The 18,019-nt window shown below is 36.1% G+C and overlaps 1 protein-coding gene across 2 annotated transcripts in view; it reads left to right on the top strand.

The window, feature by feature from the left end:
* Positions 1 to 5,375: 5,375 nt before the first annotated feature.
* The window catches only part of LOC137251478 (uncharacterized), a 78,468-nt gene continuing 65,824 nt past the window's right edge, over positions 5,376 to 18,019 (top strand). For both annotated transcript variants that reach the window (XM_067786140.1, XM_067786139.1), the window contains exons 1-2: positions 5,376 to 5,596; positions 16,304 to 17,381. The gene's annotated coding sequence lies outside the window, so the exon portion shown is untranslated. The remainder of the gene's footprint in view (positions 5,597 to 16,303; positions 17,382 to 18,019) is intronic.

Raw genomic sequence — 18,019 nt, 5'->3', positions numbered from 1 at the left:
TGACTACGAAAAATTCCAGTTGTATGGGAGGTGCCACGCCCCCTTGTCGAAAACTTTTTTATATAGCCTTCTATAGATTGACGAACTCAGGGTATGTCATGGCAAAATTTCGTTCGATTCCATTCTGCGGTTTAGGCTGCAAGTCCAAACATATATACAGACATACTTTCACAAATATTTTTTTTAAAAACATTACAAATGAACAATGAATTCAAATAAAATGACCCAAGGCGTTTCAAATTGTTTTCAAATTACCCTCAAGTTGTTAAAAAAGCAAAAAAGGTGCATTTAAAAAAAATTTTATATTGCGTTTGGCTGAAAGAATAAGCGAAATCAGTGACGCAAAATCCTTCAGTAGGTTCTGGGGGCATACACACTCCTTTGAAATGATTCTTACCTCATACTTAAGTTGAGGATATATGTATGTATAAGGGTTTGAAAAATCACTTGGGCTTATATTCAAATATCTGTTGTCTATTTGCAAAACTATACAATAGGGTCAGAAATGTTAATTTTGATTTTCACACTAAATCCTTTAACACCCAAGTCTGCCGGTTTCAGATTTCCTAAATTTGGCGGCCCTATCCAAAACTAGTCCCTTGGAGTGAATCATATTGATTATAGCCTATCAAACAAGTTTAATTATCACCTACACGTTACGGCTCCTTTTACAAATGTGAATATGTAGGCACATATATTTACCAGGTCAGGCTTTGTCCTTCGCAAGAACACTCATAGTGGTGAAGCAAAAAGCTTTCCCAAGATAGTCGAACTAATGACTGTGTGTGCTATTACCCTAACGTAGTGGACAGTCGAACTAGTCTGAAAAGTGAAGCTACGCGGTCATCCATAATGAGCTCTTATATCATAAGGCCGGAAAACAGCAGTAAACATCCTTCAACTTAAAAGCGGTCGACTTTCATTCTAAAATATCGTTTTGATTTAACGAAGACTATTGAAATCAATGTTGTGAACACAAACGTCTACAAACTTTGGTCTACATTTTAAAAATTTTATCCAGGGTCCTTGTAAAATTTTAATTATGTAGATGCGCCGAGTATTTTACGATTTTTACCCATTACGCAATGACTTCCACTTATATTGCTTATGATTTCGAAGACGGCGTCCTTGGCCGAATAGTCCCTCCCTAATGTTTCAAGGTGTTTCTCTGGTGTAGCTCGGCAGCATAGCGCGACAAAAGCATCCGTTGGAAAGTCTTCTGAGCTACACCTAGAGCTTCTAGGAAAGTGACGTCGACGAAGGTATGAGTTCGAAGTCGCAGTCCTATAGCTGGCATATGATGTGAGGGTCAGGAGGCGTGGTAGCGACTGGTGGTCGGGATTGCTATTGTTCGCACATCGGGAATTGTAGCCCTTAAAATCAGCCGAAAAACTGGAGGCGCCCTATGCCACGAGAGTCATGAGTATTAATAGACCATTAATAGCAACCGTAAGTCGCCTTTGTGCGTGACCGCAAAGGAGCCACAAATGATTTAAAGAAATAGTGTTCGCGACGATTATTACGAGTTAACCCTAGGCGAAACTACGCTTTGCACGAGATATGCAAACAAAAGTGTGGGTATTTTATGTATCTCTATTTCTTTTCAGCAGACGCAGCACTACCAATTCCAAAGACCGGGGTTAGGTTCGAAGCCTCTCTGGAGTAAGTGAAGGAGGGGCAATCCATCCGCAAGGAGCTACTCCTGAAAATTTTTGAACGGTCTGCGAGATCTTGAGGCAAAAACCTCGGATCTTTCCGAAATGGCCAAAACGTTGATTTCATTAAATACATATAAACAAATCCTTTCCTAAATACTATTTTTTTAAATAGAAAAATTAAGCTTTTTAAAGTAAGAATGCCGGCGTATGCCGGCGCGAGCCCACTCCGCCGTCGGTATATAATAGAGTCTACGCCGCCGCCGCCGATAAAGTGATCGGCGTAAACCTCTAGATTGTTAGTAAGTACTTTTACTATGAATGCATGCACATTAACCTGTTTCGATTTGTATGGACGAAAGTTAACCGATATCGGAAAAAAGTTCCGCTACGCATACTCAAAAAAATAATTTTCCAACCTGCGAAAAAAAAATGGGGAAACGGTCAATTTTTCGACGAAAACACTCCCCGAAACCCAAAAAATATTATTTTTTTTTCAAAAAACTGGTGTAAAAACGTTGGCGAAAAAAGCCTACCTAAAGGCGGCCTTAAACTGTGACTTAAAAACTAATCAATAGTTTAACTGGAGTTTAAATTTGACTAGAGGTTAAGCAAATTTAGTATAAGCTTTGCTTAACCAGCTACTGAAAAACCGGGCCTGAAGAAGTTAAGTACCTATCTATGGATGCATTGTATTATGTATTAAAAACGACTGCAATTACCCTGCAGGCAAAAGGTCTGGTACGTGTGTATCGAATAAAGGTCACAAAAAAAAAGTATCAATCACAGTTCATTTACTTAATATGATAAGAAAAAGACCGACAACTATACCTGCGATGCTTCTTACTTACTTAATTTTCGCTTAAAAGTTTAAACGGTTATGACCGTCCAACAAGGCGCGCCAGTCGCTTCTTCTCTTTGTCAACCGGCGCCAATTGGTCACACCAAGGGAGTTTAAATTGTTTTCCACCTGGTCCTTCCAGCAGAGTGGAGGCCGCGATGATCTGATATAAGTGGTCGTTTAAGAATATCAGGGGGGCATCCCCGTAATGCGCTACGATTTGAGGGAGTCTAGACATTCACATATGTACTTTGAGAACATTGTTTGAAATTTTTACATTGGATGATTTCGGAATGTTTTTTATACAGCCCAAAAATTGTTTTCGAACAACTTAGGGAATAATTTCGAGAAAGTTTAGAAAGGACTGTGAGAAAATAGTGACAATTGAGCTGGTAATACGGATCAAAAACTGTGGCGACTCTTAGTGACGGAGAGAGTGGTAATAGTTAACACCTAATGCGTTACAAGGTTCATAAGGTGTAGTAATGAAGCCGTTTTCTCTAGTCCAACTTCCTATGTGAAGCAGTTGTAACCATTTTCCTCCTGTTGTGCCTCAGGACTTTAGGAAGTAATGAACCGACACCATAAACGACAAACCCATGGTAAGCTCCTCATTTCTTGCCAGGAGGGGTATACAATAGTGGAACCCGTCTTTGTGTTCCAAGGACTTAGTTAGGAGTGTCAGAGGACTATATCATAGAGGCGTCAAATGTCGTTTTTTCTGAAAAACTGCTAGAAAATTATTGCCGACAAAAGAGCCCTAATAAGCTATATATGCCCGCAAAAGCATTCATGGGATTTATTAACATGAGGGTTGCTCGACCTATCTTAATATATGGTTTGGTGGAAGGAGGTCCATGTGATTTATATTAGTAACTTGCTAGGAAAAGTTAATATTGCAGGGAGATAAGTTAGATAATGCCTTGAATATACCACTCAATGATTTTTTATCAAGAAAACGTGCCTTAGTGCCTGAGTGCCCTTAGGCTGCTGTAGTCGGGCACCAAAAACGGACTACATATTGACTAATCACATTTCATACATTTCATATTAAATTACATATTGACGACATCTCAGAATTTTTTCGCAAGTGTCATAAAGTTGACGTTCATTGTATTGAATTTATGCTCAGATTTTTTTAGACAAATTTTGAAATAAGACTCAGCAGTCGATATTTCCTAGAAGGATTGGAAGCATGGATGTTCTCAGTTTCCACGAACCGAACTAAAAAAATCTTACCGAGTGGACGAGGGAGTCTTTTTAACACTCCTGGCACGTCCGCAAATATACATAAATGCGTCTTCTTTACTCAGAGATTATGTTTATATCTGAGATTTTCTCTATATAGAAGGTATACAATGCTTTACTGGATACAAATAGTAGTGCTAATAACGTAGTCTTTTTCTCCTAATGTTAACTAGCTCTAAAGCCGGAGTCATTGGTGCCGTATGTCGTATCGCTGTATCCGTATCCCTAACGTAATCAGCTGTTTATCGTTACGACGGTATACCAAACCCCAATTGGTTGGCTACGATACGGTTACGTCTTTAGCGGCACCAATAATCGATTGCATTGATTCTCATAAGATTGGTCGAATCAGCTGTTATAAGGTTACCGATACGGTTACCGATAAAGCACCAATGTCTCCAGCTTAAGGGGCCTTACGTCAGCGACGACAATGTATAGAGAGTGTGCCATGAATCCGACGAGTCTATATAGCGCTTCTCAGTTAAGGTTGCACCTTAACATACAGTGCACACAAATCTCCGATGAGCTAACAACGCGGGACTGAGCTCTTGATATTGCAAAGCCATAGCATCTTTGGGACTCATTAAAAGCCGATTCTTTTAGCCGTTGCTAAAGTGAACTGAAGGGATATATTCAGAGTATCATATGACATGGATGGGATTGGAATATAATACCTCATATAGATGGTCTAATCTTACAGGTGTGGATACAACAGTAGAGATCTTACTGTGCGACTATTCAGAGCACTGTACAAGCATAATGAAAGTTCTTGAATAAGTATTTTCCAGAGTCCCCTACATCGTAGGCCTCGTAAGGTAATCAAATGTATAAGCTAAAAGCTCATTTAAACCCCAAAGTTTCTTATGTAGGTGATAAGAAACTCCCTTCAAAACTTGAAGAACAAAGTATATCAAAATTTGCTCAAGTTAACCTGCCTTTGATTCCTCTCCTAATTTGAGCTGATGAATAAACTCCTAGGGTTAGCTGCAGTTGGGTATACAAGAATTAAATAGAAGTAAAACTGCAGAATGGCCATAATAAACAAAGTGCGTAAGTGAAAATTATCATGCAAATATAAATACATACATACATACATACGAACATACCAATATCTGCATATTTATAGAGTTAAAGAGATGCATAATTAAAAAATTCTCCATTATTCACCAACTCAATCACTCATTCATGCATTCATAACGAATGTGCATTTTCGGATGCCAGCTGTGATTGTGGGAGCAATATTATTGCAGACAAACGTACACAAACGGTCAAATACTCACTCACTCACTTACATATTTACATACGAGAAATGTTTGGTGCACGAAGTTTGCGAGCAATCGCTGGAAAGACGAAGATAAGAGTAACAATTGAGCAAACGTCCCTAAACAAAATACATGACGGCTTCTCTACTCCATACACTCGGCGTATGCGATCCCTCTCACTTTGCTCGCGATACAAAGTATCTTCGTATAGGGTTGATGCAATTGTATAACAAAATCCACATAGAAAGCTCATTGGAATCGTTTTTTTGGAATGAAGTACACGAACATGCCAGCAGTGGTCGTGTGCCACAGCATTGTACGCCATCGAAGAAAATAAAATTTTCCTAACACAGCAGACAAGGCTCTGACTTTCGTTCGTGCGGCGGACGTCCTTGTCCTGCGTCGTGTGTACCATGAGTGGACGCGTTGACGTTGCAGGAAAATTAGAAAATTTTGCAAAATAAAATTTACAATTAAATTAAATAAATGGTGAATAGTTGTGTGAAAAAAAACGAAAAGTGCATAAATAAGAAAGAAATGCTGAAACACAAAAAATCCATTTTGTTAAAATAAGAAAAAAATTATTGATGGTGAGAAAAAAGCGGCCATAAAAAATTTGCTGTATACACAGCACAGCACACAGCTTGTGGGGAAGGCAGTGGCAACGCAAAACGATGAATTTTTTTTGGTTTGACTTGTGTTATGTGACGTATGAAAATACGTATGCAGCATTGGGAAAGCGTGATAATTTTGCGAAAAAACTTTATAAACACAACTAAAATGCTTTGAAAAGTTAAAAGAAATAATTAGTAGTTTCAATTATAGTTTTCAGTGGAAACTTTTTTTCACAATTTTCACGGAAACTGAATTGGCAGGCGCAGTGGTAAAGAGCCAGTGGTGGTGGTGGCATACATTGTCCACACAGCTGTAGTTTATCTCGCATACGAAAAATTTAAATTTCTTGATGTCGTTTGTGACTGAAAGGTTTTCAAATGGCGACTTTTAGATTTATAATCGCTGCTATGCATAAATGTGTTTAAAGAAAAAAAAGCACCAACAAACTACCGCCAACTTTCCAGTGTCTGCCAAAATGCTGCGCAGTAAACGGTTCATGACTGTTGTTTGTACGTGTATGTGTGTTTGTGTATATGTGCTGGGAAATATGTATGCATATATCTCAATTCCACAGACTTTTTGTTTATTAAATCGCGCAAAGTTTACAAATAAATGAAAAAAGTGAAGCAATACGAGCTGAATCGCTTTTTGTGTAATAAAATGAAGTGATCAGTTCTTTTTTGTTGCAAAGTTTTGCACTGTCATTGCTGAAGAGCTATTCTTCCGCCCAGGCCATCAGCTGAGGTTGAGATACTTGGCAAGGTCGAATGGCGACTTTTTTGAATGCGCGAAATTTTTGCGCATTTCATATCGCCAGCATACAAACATACATACTTCGCCTCTCTAAAAACAAATTCATTTTCTTTTGATTAAAATGAGCTACCAAACAGCTGAGTTAGTTTACGGTGAATTGAGAGTCAGCAAAGTCATCTACTGCATGAACTAGAAGCAGCATGTTAAAGCATTTGCTTGAAGATTTAACCCACAGATTCTGCATTAACATTGTCTTATTGTAATGCATTTAAGTTCAACCTTGCCAAAGTGGTCGCCTTACTTGTTATGCTCTTTCTTTGTGTTAAAGGATTTTCCTCTCAACTACTGAAATTAAGAGTGTCAAAAAGGAAGGAATAAGTTATTACTACATTCTTGTAGATATAACAACAATTTTTAAAATAAAATTAGAAATAGGTTAAGTAAATATTGCAAATGCTTTGATTGCTGTTAGTGGCGGTTTAAAGTTGCGAGCGCTCTTCAAAAGCACTGAGGTAGATTGCAAACTTTTAAAATCTTTACCTTGCTTTTTCCTAATCAGAAGTTGGCTTGCTGTAGAAAACTAAAATTATTTTTTACGTAAAAAGATGGCGCGGATACCGACTCATAAAAAGTTCCAACATCATCTTCAAATCTGTTAAATTGATCTTAAATATGCTAAAAGATTGACGCTACACTTTAAGTGAGGGCCATGACGTATACGCAACTAAACGCATACTCCACTATAAATAAATAAGAACCGAGACAGAGTAGGCTCACTTGGACAACATGAAGGCCTGTTGTTATACTAAATAATCTAACGTTGACATAACCTATAATTACATAGGGAATCATTCTCAATCTTTTCGCAGTTTTGACTGGACAGTTAAGCATGTAATGGTTTGATGATTCAGCCTCCACGCAGGCATCAGGAAAGATGTTTACAGTATACAGATAAGTGCCGTATGCACTCCCATTAAGTTTTTGTTGTTAAATTATACTAGGCTAACAATCAGAGAACCGCGTAACAGTTTCCCTAGCATATTGCCATGTCACTGGACTCAAGAGTTTGTAGTCTTTCAAATATTAGAGGTAAGAGAAAGCGAGACCAGCGACTTCTAGATCACCCCCGATTGCACCACAATTGCGACTAGGGCTTTAACAGAAGCTCGGTTATCTGGCTAAATGTGGAATTCTTCAACCGTAGTAAGAAGATAGTCCACTCCCCTAGAGAGTACAACTTCCCAGTCATCCCTCCGGAAAATGCCTATGTTTAAGCATACATAGATAAGGACTGTTCTGCATCGTATAAAATCTAACTTTGTAAGCATGCTAGAGTGCTCAAAGTCTAATCATCGCCAACACTGCAGAAGCCTTGCTCCGTTGTACGAACATCAATATTTTGGTAATGCTCAACGTGTGTACTGCGCTCCACAAGACCAGCGCCCCTTAGAGCAGTTACGGTTTGACTACCACTTCAAAGCCACCACACTACCCTTGGAGAGTGTCTACAGATCTTGCCCATAGCCGCCTTAAAGAAGTGCATGGCAACCAAGGCTTTCCTATCATCTACATTGGACTTCTAGGGAAGCTTGTTGTATTTAGCTCTATTAGAAAGTACATGCGATACTCCTTGATTAATTGATTGAGTATTGAAAGCAGGGAAATTAAAAAAAAATTTATGAGTTGCGCAGACATTTTTATGTGGTGGCCACACCGCACTTTTTAGTATTCTGTCGGCCTAAAAAAGAATGTGATATCTGCATTCAAACTGAAACTGACATATTTTAATAATTTGTTTTTAACTTTCCAACATATGCTGTTTATTTGTTAACATGAAGTATTTTGGACTAATTTGGATTTGATCTTTCTATTCATGCAAAAAAAAGTTCAAATTTTAGTTTGTTATACGCAAATTTGACTTGTCTTCGCAAAAGAAATGCAGATACCCACATTCATTCATAAATTTGAAACGGAATCATAGCAAGATAGAATTCTAGAAAAAGCAAGATTGAAACGCGAAATATTTGAGTGATCAATTAATAATTCATTTATTGTAATTGAATCACCAAAACTCAGTTAGAGTTGGGCTACTGATAGATGTGATGGGCAGTATACTATTCGAGTTAGTCAGGCATAAGGCGTCTTGCTTTACATTGTTAGTAATAAAGTGCAGGGACTCACGACATGGAATATCTAAAAAAATGTTTTGTTGGGTTGGATTATGAGCACACAAAGGCAATAAACAAGCATACCACCTTGGAAATCAGGGTGCTAATACATAATTTTGAAGTACAGAGCAATAACTGTAGGTTCACTAATGGACACATAAGTCAGGGCATGCATAACTTGGAACACACGGCAACACTAAATTGGTTGGCTAAACAAAGCTAGAATCTTACACTGGACTTGTAAGCTAAACTTATCAGATACACAGTTCTGTCGCATTCATATTTATCTAGACAGGTGTTGTACCGTTACGCTAATAACTATAAGTAGCGTAGATCTTTACGCGCTTGTGGTATGAATACAGGCAGTAGGAGAAATTTGAAAATTTAAGAATAATGAAAGCGTCTTCTCGCGTTTTCGTTTTAGCTAAACCTGAACACAAACTTCCTTCTTAAGAGATAAGAGGTATTTTATTTAAATCCACACACTATTTAGAACAAATTTCTTCTTAACTTTCCTTTTCAAAACAACATCTTTCGAAATATATTACAAAAGACATCATAATTAGTTTAGTTTATGTGTCCGTTTTAGAAATATATTTACATATGTATGTGTTTTTTTTTTATATTTCAGCTTTTTGAATGCCCAAACATTTCGTATATTTACTTCTCTCTCTTCAAACGCTGTACTCATTCTTATATCTCGCTTTGAAATTTTCCAGTCGCTTCATGTAAATTTCGTATCACATACTCACTAGACTCAACCAACAACAACAATACAGCGTAAAAACATACAAAGGCTATTTACATTCGCTCTCCAAAAAACATCCATTAAAATTTGCTTATATTCCTCCAACTATTCGTTTGTTTAAGATAATTTACTTGGTGTAAGTATGTTTGTATATACGCGTTAATTCAGAATAAGGAATATGGTCACTTAAAACTTAATTATTAGCTTATACTTACATAGTACCTCTGATGTATTCAGATTTTCATAAAATTTTAGCAGAGGGGCAAGAAATAATCAATTAAATAAATTTAAATTGATAATACATTATCATCATGTTAAAAGTGATAGAAAAGGATGTTACTTCCGTAGTGGAAAATGTAATTTCATAGTAACTACGTTATGTACCTATTGTGCTAAAATTATGCCTTTAACGGAAGATTTGCCCTTATGTACACATACTTACACCAAAATTTGGTCCGTATTGTTTTTTTTTTTTGCCGCTACGAATATTTTTTATGAAATATTACATACATATATGCCTGCATGAAAATAGCACCACCAGAGTTAAAAACTTACTATTTTTATTACTGAAAAAGCTATTTGTTGTTGTGAAACAATTTAAGATGTGTTTGGGATATGCACTTATAACAAAAATTTACTCTGAAGAAAGAAGCTTAAGTTAACGGAATCGTAAATTGAATTGATTTTTGGCAATAGAACTTTTCCCTTAATTAAGCAAACGAATATTTTATAAATTAAGATAATTATCCCTGTTGTTGTTGTTGTTGTAGCGATAAGACAACTCTGTGAAGGCCATAGGGAGTGTTATCGATGTTGATGGTCTTTTGCCAGGACGCAGATCCGTTCCAGTAACAAGCACCATAAAGGCACTAGCCCGACCATCTCGGGAACGATTTCGTATAAACATGAAACCTTCTAGGCCCTCCCACTCCCTTTATCCATCAGGAGTTTGGGGTCGCCAGAACCTCGGCAGTTAATGAAACAGGATTCGCCACGGGTAGGTGAGGTTGACAATTGGGTTGGAGAAGCTATATATTGCGCTGGCAACCCCTTGAATCAATTTGGCAGTTTAGTCGCCTCATAAGACAGGCATACCTACTGCGGGTATATTCTAAGCCCCCTAACCAGCTGGGGCAGAATTTTCTTGTGTAAACAAATTTCAATTCTTTCCAAATTGAATTCATTATTTTGTAAAACAAATCTCAATGACAAAATATCTATTTCACGCTTGGTACGGGACAAATCGTAAAAATGTTTACTGTTTTTATCCTTAACCAAATATACTATAAAAATCATAGTTTAGTCGACTAGCCAAAGTTGTCTAGTAAAACAATCGATTATCACTAAACGGCTAGTTTTATGCATGCGACTACTGACGTTCGATTATTTGAATCGTTTGTTTTTGTTGTGAATTTTCAATAAGTTCTGCGATTTATAAAAACATTTTGGAGTTATTGTCAGCCATCTGCGGGGCTCATATAATGTGGCAACTTGTTTTTTTGGCATTGTCAGGAGATAGAAAAAATATTCAATACGCAGCTACGCTCCCTGAAACCCATTTTGCAGCATTCAATTAAAATTGTTTTTTTTTTTTTTTAATTTTTATGACAAAAATTGAATTTTTGAATTGTGTGCTTTATTTAAATCGAATACCAGCTAGTTAGTTTTCAATCAGTTGGGAAAGTGTAAACAAATGTCAGCTGGGCCCATTTAGCGTTTTACAGTCAGGGACTGAAACATATTTTCACTCAAATGATAAAAATGCCTCTGTCAAATTATTTCTAAAAATTGTAATAATTTATGGATATAACGAGTAAAATTTGTCACTATGTTTTTATCCCATCCAATATTTTAGAGGCATTATGATTTAGAAATGCGTTTCGATCACGAATCTTAAAACATATGGCTGGCGCAGCTTTGGTAGTTTTTGTGTATCCACAAAAATTTTAACGATTTTTTCAACAAAATTTTCGCAACTATCGATTAAATTAAGGGTTAGATACCCTGTGTTGGCGAAAACGAGGTGTTGAGAACGGTCCTTAGAAACTGATATATTTTAAATAAATTGGCAATAAAAATATATCAGAAGGGCTATTAGAAAAATCGGCCAAAGTTTTAAATTTTCCTCGAATCAATTTTTTAACTATACAGTCACCACTAAGCACAGCGACTTTTGCCAAATTGTAATCTAATTAATTGTACTCTTATCATCATTAAACAATTGATGAAATATATCTTTTCAACCTTTATAAATATTCCTGTTTAAATAGAATAGCAAAAATTCATGTAAACAATGAACGACAAACAGACAATAAACTTGTTATCAGCAAATAAAAAAATTAGCACAAAATTACGAAGAAAATCAAATAAGAGGCGGATAAAACCAAACATTTTAGTAAATTAGCTCAAATTTCACTAAGTATTAGGTTAAAGAACCAAAATACAATATTTGTATTATGTGAAGTTCTTTAGGTACTACCTAGATATACATATGTATTTATATATATTGGAGTGTATCACAAAGAAACGCAACTAAAAAGCTCTTGTCTGCAAGCCTTTCAATGGTCTCATTTGGTAGAGCATATGACTATGATACGAACGATACCGGCTCAAACTCTGCCCGCAGACTACTTCTCTGTCATAAGATTAAAACTCAGTTCTGTGCACACCTATTCGAGAAAACTTAAACAATTTAAGTTTTAAACAAAATTTTGTTTCTTCACATATGATTGTAGTTTTCGAACAAGACTCAAGTTTTTAGCAGTGTACCACTCCAAGCTGAAATTGAATGGTCATAAATTAATTTGTCCAAATTATTTCAAGGTGTTGCTTATTCTTAACTTAATTGAAGGCCCGAAATTAAATTCGCTAGCACCTAACTATTTATTCAATTTAAATCCCAGTCCCTTTGACTCAAGATAGATATTGTCCATATAATGATGGGTTACATGTAATTTTACCGCACATATTGTCAGTTCTCTTGAAGTACAACTTCTTATAAGACGACTCCTAACCTGAACTGTCAAAAATGTATTTACTTCATTTTTAACTATATCGAGAACTTTTCGGATGTTTGGAGATTGTTTTTAGAAACCTTTTGAACTATTTTAGAATTGTTTTATGAACTATTTTAAGAATTGTTTAAAACATCGTTCTATCTATTTTTTTTAGAAATTTTTGTTTCCGTAGTTATTTTAATGCCATTTTCACACAGACAGAGGCTTGATGAAGTAATTGGTCAAGTTTCCTACATTGAAGCCCTTATTGAGCTCAATATTCCATACAAAATACAATTCCTTAATAATCTCATATTTGCTTTCTTGACTGCTTAATGGGTTGAAAACCCGAGTCGGGTTTGCTTAGGATTTTATTGTCAATATAACAAGTTACAATCAAAAATATTTTCAATAATTTACAAGAGCGCGGGTTCGAATCGAGCTCAAGGCCTAACAATAATTATTTTATCATTATTATTGTTATGATAATTTTTTTTCTTAATTGAAAAAATTATTAAATTAGAATAGAAGAAAGAAAAAATTTATACAACTGCCAAAGCTCGTTGTATAGATCCATTTCGGGAGCTGCTAAATTGCTTCATCGGCAACGTTTAGGCGCCGCTGCTATAACCATTCAGCCATCACAGCGGTTTTGTGGATGCCTTTATTACTCCTACTTCTATTCTGGTTTTTGCCAATTGATATTCACAACACTGCGACATCTGTTGCAGAATGAATGTGAAAATTGGACTTGTTTGATGGCAATGCTGCCATCATATTTTACTGACACTTTTTCCCCGTGCTCTGGGATGTATTAAGAATTTTTGTTGTTATTTTTTCTTTTTTTTATTTCTTCTATTCTAATTTAATAATATTTTCAATTAAGAAAAAAAAAATGATCATAACAATAATAATGATAAATAATTATTGTTAGGCATTGAGCTCGATTCGAACCCGCGATCTTACAAATCAGTAGGCCGATATAACAACAAAAATTGTTCAATAATTTACGAAAAATATAAAAACAGCAGAAAAATTAAGACTTTAATTTTTGCATTATTTGCAGCAAAAGATAATATGGATTTAAAAAAAAAAGCAAATTGGTAAATTTTAGCATCTATGAATAGTTGTGCATGCTTTTTGTTTTGATTATCTTTAAAGCTAGAAGTAAATGTCTGGTATCCATTTTAAATAATTTTTGTAAAAACGGAATTTTTTTTGGGGCGCCTGACAGATGTTCGTTAATGTAGCATGCAGCCCTGTGTGAAAAGGAAAATTAATTATCTTATTAAACCAAATTCTGACTCCTTTAACTTTTTGTGTGAAATTTGTATAATATTTCCTCGCATTGTTTTGGGAACCACATACATATGTATTTCTAAATTGATTCGAGGCCATCCATTGAGACTTTCGCAAGTGACTTTTCTCAGGAGCAGGGGGTTATAGGTTAGACACTTTCACGCTACTCCTCAAAATCCGTTGAGAAGGTTTGACGTGATTGAGTCACAAAGACGATTAAAAATTACTAATATAAAAACAATTATTTTTAGGAAGCACGAAGTACTCCCGAAGCTCGATTTGTAAGCATAGAAGTGCAAATATAAACTTCAAGGTGCTCTAAAATTAGTACTTTTGTTATTGCGAATTCATCAGCTTTCTTTTGATTTCCAATTGGCGGTGTATCGGAGGCATAACACAGAGTCCAGTAATAATACCCGTCATGAGTATACAGTCCTATCTTTTTAATTATAGGAGTAGCTTTGTTAGTCTTAGGTTGTAAGACCTACACATGATCAGTCCTGCCTTTCCCGCTTGGTCGATCAAGTGTACCTCTAGCCGTCTCTTGATTCCGCCTAATCAAAATGGGACTTCTACGGAGCAAGCTTCGAGGGATGCGCCCTTTTTAGCTAGTTCATATGCTTTTTCATTCCTATTTATCCCATATGCGCTGAAACCCAATTTAGATGTCTGCTTCTCCCTGTCCCGACTCTTTACAGGGATTACAGATTGTTGCCTTAATTTTTGCTTGGCTGTATATATAAAAGTTGACGCAGATGCAGTTTAAGCTATTTTCTTCCAGCGTTTTACTGCTTTGATTACGTTTGCTACTTTTGCCTGAAAAACGGTAAAGTGAAGATCTGCTTGTTTCGGGATCAGCACACCATACCACAGACCCTACTCATTCCCCTCCTTTGAACCATCGCTGTGCACGTGTATCGCCTCTTCCGCCATTTGGGCACCCTTGCACTAATCATCCACCTAGATACGGAATTATGTAGTCTGTTCGTCCTGTAACTGATGGCGCGTTACAACTATGGCTGTATGGTCTGTGCTCAAGCTGCCCCGAGGCACTGAACCTCGTTGCAGTTTTCAACAGCAAATAGTATAAATCCGATTAAAATCCATTTATTTTTGAATTTTTCGATAACTTGTCTACATTTGGATAACTATTCGACAACAAACCGGCAACCATTTTTATCAATAATGAACTTATAAAGTTTTGATAATGAACCGATAACTTGTCTATGCCTCGTCGATAACTCACCAATAACAAATCGATAGCTCGTCGATAAAAAACCGTTAAACGTTCGATAGCATTGATTGATAACACGCCGTCCAAGTTCGGTTCTGGGTTCTGGCTTCTGTTTTTACTTTTAATCTTTCCTATCGTCTCCCCACCTTTTATTTTTTTCCTTTCACTTCTGTTCTATACTGCCCTTGTCCTCAGTTGCTTTGTGTTGGCATTGAACCGTGACGATAATCATGACCATCATTATTATCATTTTCATCATTATCGAGTGCTCTTTTTCTTCCCTCGTTCGATTTTATATTCTTTACATTTGCCGTTTCAATTTCTTCTCTATACTCGTATGCCATCAATTTGTTTTTCTGTCTTCGCTACTTTCCATAAACAGATTTGCGGTCTGATTTTGCTCATATCATGTTCCCATATTTCACTTCAGTGAACTGACTACACCTATATTTACTTTCGATATGCCCTTATATAGCATACCAATATGACCCACTGTGCTTATGTTTACAAAGCATAAATACAGTGGGTGGATCCTTCCAGAATATTCGGTCTTTTTTCTCATGATATGCAACAACTTAGGCTGATGAGAGATTTGTTCCTTATAAAAATGTTTACAATCGTTATGTTGAAGTTTTAATATCAAAGTTCAACAATATTACGTCTTTGTTTAAAGTGACATTTTTCATTTCATCTGGTTCATTTATATTAAGAAAGTTTATAGAAATTTGTAATCTCATTTTTATTTTCTCGTTTTGTTGCATTGTCAAGATGACCTGAACTATGTGTAAGGTTTCATGTTTCTAGCTCAATGAGTGGTTACCTTAAAATCGATCGCGTGATTCTACAATTGGAATGGACTTTTTAATACATGTTTAGTATCTCGATCCCTGTCCTAACAAAGCTCAAAGTTCGTTCAAAGTTTCAGGTCTGGGTTATGGGGAAGTTCCCTTAAGCTCGCAAGCAAAATTACTAAGTTCGGACGAATTTTTCGACTTCCACATCTATGGACCACCTAGCAAAGTTTTTCGCCCCCTAACTGTCATCGGTTTCTGATGCGTGTTCCAAGTTTCAAGACTCTAGCTCTCCGGAAAGTTACTGGAAGGATTCTCCAATTTCGTATGTAAATTGGCATAAAACCTCAAACGAAACTAATACAAAAGAAGTAAATTGACTGAGTTTGTGAGAAAACTTACCTACAGGAAAAGTTTTGTAAAATATTACTTCCAGAAAGGAAAAAATTGTGCTTTTGAACTCATGGTTTGCTAACAAACAAATATTTGTAACAGTACTTTATATTATACGGGTTAAGTAGCACATGGTGTATGAGTAATAATTAATTGCCAAAAGACTAAAAGCGCTCACACAAGAACAACAACATAGAGTCAAAGCAAGTAAAATAAAATATTGAAATGTTTAAAATCATAAATCACTAATGAAATTGTTTATAATCAAATATTATCAATTTAATAAAATGTCTATTGCAGAGTCCGTTAAGTGAAACTTTAGCTTGAGATGAAAACTCGCAAAAATAAAAAAAAATTGAGCGAATGCAGAAAACCACAAAAAAAATACAAACCTTTCAATTTCGAACAAAATTAAAGAAAAAGTAAAATTTAAGTTAAATAAATTAAGCCAAAGCCAATAAGAAAAATTTATAAAAAATTTTCTGTATTTAATGTTAAATATCAGCAGCGAAAAATAGCAACAACAACGCCAATAACAGCTAACGCGATTGTGTCATCGGCAAAATAACATTGTGCTGCTACAATAACAACAACACAAATACAAAAACAGTGATAGAATAATACAACTGTCTCAAAATTAAAACAAAACAAATTAATTAAATAAGACAAGAAGAGCAGCAGTTGATGGTGTGAAAATAAAAGGCCTCGGAAATTTATTTCGTTTTCTTCGCACAAAGTTCGTACGAAAGTACGAAACAAAGCAGAAATATTTTCAAAAAGTTCATCAAGTTAAAAAGTGCAATAACTAAGACTTTTGTGGCATCAAAACATAAAAAAGAAAATATTTAAAACTGAGGGAAAAAGCACGCGAAGCTTCTAATTCACAACCAAAACGTACATTGCGAGCTAAGAAAGTGGTGTGTGCAAGAATTCAAGTGAAAAGAGTATGCGTTGGTATTGCTAAGTACTTTGGCACTCCACATGACAACCGTGAAAATAAGTGTCACGCACACAAAAACTTCTTAAGCGGAAACAGTGCAAAAAGTTCATCTACTATATTTTACAATACCAACAATAATTGTAACAAAAGCCTTTCTATACTCACGTAAATCATTTGTGATTAAAAAAAAAATTGATTTATTTGCTATTGTGTTGGTTGGCGTTGTTTCAAGGGATTTTTCACGTGCGCAGCGCTGGTGGTTAGCCCATCTCCATTGAGGAAACACGAGTTAGATTTTCGAATAGCGACATGATACCGGCACTGAGGTTGACATCCGTTCTTACGTAAGCCGTACAAATAAAAAGCCGCATTGATATTAGCAAAGCGGCTCACAGGGGTGTTTTTGTTCATTTGACAGTCGAGTGCCTACAGTCTGTGGTAAGTATTAATATGGCTTAGTTTTTCTATTTTTTTAATGTGAAATAATGTGGGCATTTATGTGAAACACATTTTGTTGGACAATTCAGGACTATTGGTAGGGACAATATATGTATCTTCGATTTCCTTTAAATTTACTATATTTTGAAAAAAACACAAAATATACTTTTGTAGGCTTCATATTTTTTCATTTATTACTTCATTTAAAACTTTACCGTAAATCTAAACTTTATACAACGATGAAGAACCGAAGGAACTAGAAAATACATAGAGACAAATGAGGTAGCTGCACCATGATATTAAAACCATGCTGGGCGAATTTAACGCCAGGGTGTGTGTCTTCTTACCCACAGCCGTAAAGCTAAGCTGTACAGATCACTATGTTGTTGCTGTAGCGATAAGGACACTCCCCGAAGGCCTTGGGGTGTGTTATCGATGTTGATGGTCCTTTTCCGGATGCAGATCCGGTAAGTTCCGGTACCTAGCCCGACCATCTCGAGAATGATTTGGTATGACCACATGCGACCTTCTAGGCCATATCCCCTCCCACCGCCTAGATCCATGAGGAGTCCGGGTTCGCCAGAGCCTCGGCTGCTAATGAAACAGGAATCCTCACGGATAGGTGAGGTTGACAATTG

Source organism: Eurosta solidaginis, chromosome 4, assembly GCF_040869045.1.
Source record: "Eurosta solidaginis isolate ZX-2024a chromosome 4, ASM4086904v1, whole genome shotgun sequence".
Classification (NCBI taxonomy): domain Eukaryota; kingdom Metazoa; phylum Arthropoda; class Insecta; order Diptera; family Tephritidae; genus Eurosta; species Eurosta solidaginis.
The sequence above is the reverse complement of the archived record's forward strand: the minus strand, read 5'-3'. Positions and strand labels throughout refer to the sequence as shown.